Genomic DNA, 5,702 nt, shown 5'->3' on the forward strand with positions numbered 1-5,702 from the left:
TTTTTTTTTTTTTTTTTTTTTTGTGGTACGCGGGCCTCTCACTGCTGTGGCCTCTTCCCGTTGCAGAGCGCAGGCTCAGCGGCCATGGCTCACGGGCCCAGCCGCTCGGCGGCATGTGGAATCTTCCCGGAACCGGGGCACGAACCTGTGTCCCCTGCATCGGCAGGCGGACTCTCACCCACTTCCCTGGTGCCACCAGGGAAGCCCTTGCATTTTTCTTGAAGTTGTGTTGCTGCTAATGTGCTTCTCCAATTAAGCACCATGGTGCTTGACCCAGATGATTCCTCTGACATCAGGAATGAAAGAAAGCACAGGCAACATAATTGGGAAGAAACTACAACCCTGCTGTAAGAGCTGGCTGCAGACTGAGCCCCCTTTTTATTCCAGAGTCATCAGAAATTCTTCTCATTTCCCAAGAAATTGAAAACTAACTTAATTTTAGAATGGGCATGTCATGGAATATTTAAAGTGTGCTCACATGCACGTATGTGCAAAACCAGGAATAAGATCAAAATATCAATAGAATATAATTCAAAGGCGATTATGTACAAATGATTTCATGATTGTATAATGCAGTCAAGTCTATCTAGAGAAGAAATCACAATAAATTATATAGCCGAAATTAATCTAGTGTGGTTTTCCAGACTGACCCTGAAGGCAGAAGTTTTTAAATTCATCAACTCATCATCTATTACAATTCTAATGTTGAAATGAGAAAACTCAGTAATCTTCATCTGAGAATCACAAATCACTCTGCAAATCTAATTGGCTAAAACACAAGGACATAAAGAAGAATTATTATCTTCATTTTTGTGGCTGAAAGGTTTGGTTAAAAGATTTAATCTAAGACCAACAAATTAAGCAGTTACGAAACAGACATTAATCTCTTCCTTTTAACCCCTGAGATCCTATTGAGATGCTTCATATACTTACAAAGTCTGTTTACTCTTTTTAAAAATTTTATTCATGCTATTATATAAGAAATAAATCTACTTATATTCATTTAGAAGCCAGTATAGAGTGAGCAGTCATGTGCCAGCAAGATAGGAAATGCAAGTGTTTGTGAATCAGGGGAAATACAAACTAGTTTTCAAAAATAGTCATCGGGACTGATAGGGTGAGTTGCCAAAGTGAAGAGAGATTGCCTTTTCACCCTTGACAATGCTGACAAATACTGTGTGCCCTGAATGAAGGGCATTTCCAGAAGAAAACATTTATATCCAAAGTTCCCCAAGCTACGAGTGTGAAATGCATTGCAGATTGCCCTGTCCGAGCTGGAGAAGATATTTCTTTGCCACTGGCTCAGTTATGTAATTTGCCCCAGGTCATATGGAAGTGAAATGAAGTACAGCCCAAGAAGACTGTTCTATCTTCAGCATCCACCATCGTTCTGCAAAGTCACTGATCTATTCTAGAATTCAACAGCTTCTCATTTCTCACGTTTGGCAGACTCCCTGCAGATTTTAACCCTATGCGACATCTACTCCTGTGGTTTCTGTGACATTTTCTCTTAGTCCCATCCCTCAAATGGCTGGTCCTCAGTTTTTATGATTATCCCCCCCTTTTTTCCCCCTCTGCTTGTCCCTTAAGTATAGGAATTACACTGTTTCATTTTGGATTTTTTAACTCCTCTCCTTTGTAAGCCCAGCCTACATGAGCTCATCCATTCTCCAGGACTAATATCATCATTCGTATGTTAGGAATTTTTCAAAGCCCTGTTTCAGATTATGCGGAAAGGAGAACAAATGTCAAGTATTATGGGAACACAGCAAAATTAATAACACTGTACTGGTCCTTGCTGACATGAAGAATGTTATTTCTAGATGACTTGATGTTTCATCCTTAAACAAAATAAATGGAGCTAAGGTAACTGATGTTTAATGAGTGAATGTCAAGAACAAATAAAAAAGTGGAAAAAAAGACCTTTTCTCTGCTTAAGATCAAACAGTCTTAGGGGCAATGGACAAATTAAGAATTAGCATTGATGATGACATAGGAAGAGTTAAGTATAAAATCACTGAACCAAGGAGGGACTGTTGCAGCCTGCATCCTACCGACTCATGATGTCTTGAAACTTAGCGTCTCTAACTTTCCTTAAAACTTGGAACATCTGCAGAGATTTACAACAGGGAAGTTGTGGACCTAGGATGGTCACCAACACTGCATTCATGTCAACTAAATTCACTCATCCTAAGGGATGATGCCTGAACTAAGAGAGAACCACACTTTGGGATGAATGGCGAGAGCATTGCTCATTATTGAGCAGTATGGTTGGGTTAGAAATGATTGGGGCAAGCCACACCCTTCCTCTTATTTACTCCCCCTGGCTTGGAACCATCTGGAGTCTGGGGTGGTACTCATATACCCATCTTTGGTCATGATTCTACTTCTAAGAGCCAGATATGAATTGACAAATTTCTGAGATTTCCTAATGAATACTCCACAGACACCACGTCTTCTCTACCTGCCTACTTCATTTTTGTTAATGGCATTATCATCCACTTGGTTACCCAAGTTATAAACCTCGTTTATTTCTCCTTCTCTATTAACCAATTCACATCCTGTGGTCTCCAACTTCTGTCCCTTTTATGTTGAGGGTCTTAAACATCTTTCTTCCTCTAGATCTTCGCTGCTGCTCTCCTAGCTCAGGCTCTTAGTCACCTCTCCCTGGTTTTCCCAGCTCTAGCCCCTTGTTTCCAGTCCAATCTCTACACTGCTGCCAAAATTACTCTTCTAAAACTCAGATCTGATCACACCATTTCTTCTCCTCACCTGTAATGACTGTTCTAGCTTACACAATAGAATCCCCAAGCTTGTGAATATGATAGAAGACCCAATAGCTATCTCCAAGCTTTTTTTTATTCTTGGCCTCATTTCCTCTGACCTACCTTATGCTCCAGGTACACCAAACAGTTTCATGTTCTCAGAATGTGTCCTCCACTCATGCCTTTATGCATTGCTTTAGAAATCCCCTTCTATCCCCTGCCCCTGCTGGACTCCTTTTTCCCCATAGGTTTTGTGTAAACTTGAGTTTCTACCACTTATCACTGTTTATCCTGGGCTGTGGTGTGTCGTATATGATCTGCCTCCCTCACTTGATTCTCAATGCCTTGAGGCCATTGGACCAGATGAGGATGTAGCATTCAGTAAGTGTTTGTGGCATTTATTCATTTCCTATTTAAAAAGGTATACACATTTTGAGACTACTCTAGCCAAAAGTGCAGAAAACACAGAAGAATTTTAGAATTGGACTTGTTTTTCTTTTTTTTTGGCCTGAGAATCTACTGCAGGGCTGGCCTGACAGCAGGACACAAAAGTGAGAGTGAAAAATTATCCCTGTCCATGTGCAGATTTATAAAGGAAATGGTCTCCAGGACTTTGTTTCTGTCTGATTAAGGACACAAAAAGGGGATAGAGAGATGGATTGGATAGAGGAGGTTGATGAGGGGATTTCTTTGGACAGAGATGGCATGCTGTCTGTCACACTTCTGGGGGAGGTCTGGGGAGCTGTTACCTTGTAACCCTAAGTTTAATAAAAAGCGGATTTCAATGCTTGGAGAGCCTTGAAATGTGTTCCCTGATGCTGGGAGACACAGATGTTGGGAGACACTGGATTTCTACAGGCTGGAGAAATCCAGCAGCCAGAGAAGGGCTGATGGCTCTGGTTCTGGTACCCTTCAGTGCTTTTTTTGTTTTGTTTTTAACCCTACGCAACATCTACCCTATGCGATCCCACCTCACGGCCTGTGGGATCCTAGTTCCCTGACCAGGGATTGAACCTGGGCCCTGGGTTCATGAAAGCATGGAGTCCTAACCACTGGACCACCAGGGAATTCCCTAGAAGCGCTTCTGAGTTGGGATTTGCCTCGACTCCCAGAGTAAGAAGGGTTGGTAATACAAGAGGGCCAGGCGAGGGCCGGGCGGGAGAGGGAGCTGGAGAAAGTTGTCTTAGGTCCTGTCCAGTAAGGCTGCCTGGATGGGAGAGAAGCCTCAGCAGAAAGAGGCTGGAGGTACACCACTGGAAGCCCACAGAGAAAGAGGAAAAAAATCCGCTAAACCACCTGCCTGTCATGGGATGCCCAGTCTCCAATCAAGTAAGACATCTGCTATTCCCATATTTTTCCTTATTCCCCCAGCTTTATCCCTAGAGGGAGCAAAAGCAGCTTTGTCAGGAAGGAGAGAAAGTGAGTCCACAGAGAAGAAAGCAGGCTTTATGCCTGAGGCAAATCTGTGCTATAAATCTTATAACATCAGCTTCGGAGTTTTGACTATTCCATGGGCTGTATATTTTAATTTCTGAATTGAAACTTTTTAATAATTGAGATTCTTCTTATAGCCAGAAGAATGTTGTTATCTAAGAGTGACTAAAACGTCACGAGTCTGTCCAAGTCTTCAGCCTGAGGCAGGGGAAGATTTCTTTCACTGCATAATGTTTAAAGGAACGGCGAGAGACAAAACTAAATTTGTGTTTTGATCACAACTTCCATGCGTCATGCTTGTTCAACACATTGGTTACATAGGAAAAGACAAAATATTAATACTTGGGTGTCCACATAATGAGTGCTTTCTGATTTTTCTACAGTTGAAGCAAAAAAAATGGCTGAAGAGTTCCTCTTGGTATCTGTGTCTTAGTTTTCTGATGTTAATGAAAATCATTTTTTTTGTTTACTCATATTAAAAGTCAGACTATCAGAAGTGTGTATTCCACATCTAAAGCTTGATCAGGCATTCTTACATTTTATGCTATGAATCGTAGGTACCTGTTTTATAAGGAAAATCTAAGTGACGTGCCATGCTTGTAATGAAAGCAAGAAATTTAATTCAGTTATTGGTGTCATAATAGAGAAAGAAAAACAGCCTTGAAGAAAGCTGCATGGCGCTGGAAGCAAGAGTAATGTTAAAATACAGTCATCCCTCAGTATCTGCTGGGGACTGGTTCCAGGACCGGCCTCACTGCAGATACCAAAATCTGGGGATGCTTAAATCCTCCATGTAAAATGGTCTGATACAGTCAGCCCTCTGCATCCGCAGATTCTGCATCTGCGGATTCTGTGGTTGGTTGAATCCAGGGATGCAGGACACATGGAAACGGAGAGTCAACAGTGTTTAGCAACTGGCACATCATCATAAATTAATATATACAATAGAAAACATGCTTTTATTCTCTAAACAATATGAATTATGAAATTGCTTGTCAAGTGATGTGTTTTGGCATAAATACTTCATCCAATTTTCCTAATAATTTCCAAATATATTGGTGATTTTCAGAAATGTCTGGTTGAACTTTGCTTGACATAGGAGTCACTCGCTAAATGATGCCTTTGTATGAGCCATGACTTGACATAGAGAAGGGCAGACAATTGTCCCAATAGTTCCCATTTAATTGTCTTTGAATGACTTGCATTTATTTTTTTAAAAAAAGAAAATTTCTCTTTACATACATGATATTGTTTAGGATCCACAATCCTGTCGTTGTTTGCTGAATTAACAGCAAAATACGAACATTTTTCTAGCCCTCATAATGCTGAGATTTTTACATAATATCTATTTGGTATCTTTATCATTGTCAGGAAAATTGTTTATTAGAATATTTAATTGGATCAAACCTAATCCATTAGACCAGATGAAACATCTCAGGCTGCTTAGGTTCAAATTCCAGCTTTGCCCATTAACTTTTTTTTTTTTTTTTTTTTTTTTTTTTT

Source organism: Lipotes vexillifer, unplaced genomic scaffold, assembly GCF_000442215.2.
Source record: "Lipotes vexillifer unplaced genomic scaffold, Lipotes_vexillifer_v1.1 scaffold1330, whole genome shotgun sequence".
In the NCBI taxonomy this organism is placed as follows: Eukaryota; Metazoa; Chordata; class Mammalia; order Artiodactyla; family Lipotidae; genus Lipotes; species Lipotes vexillifer.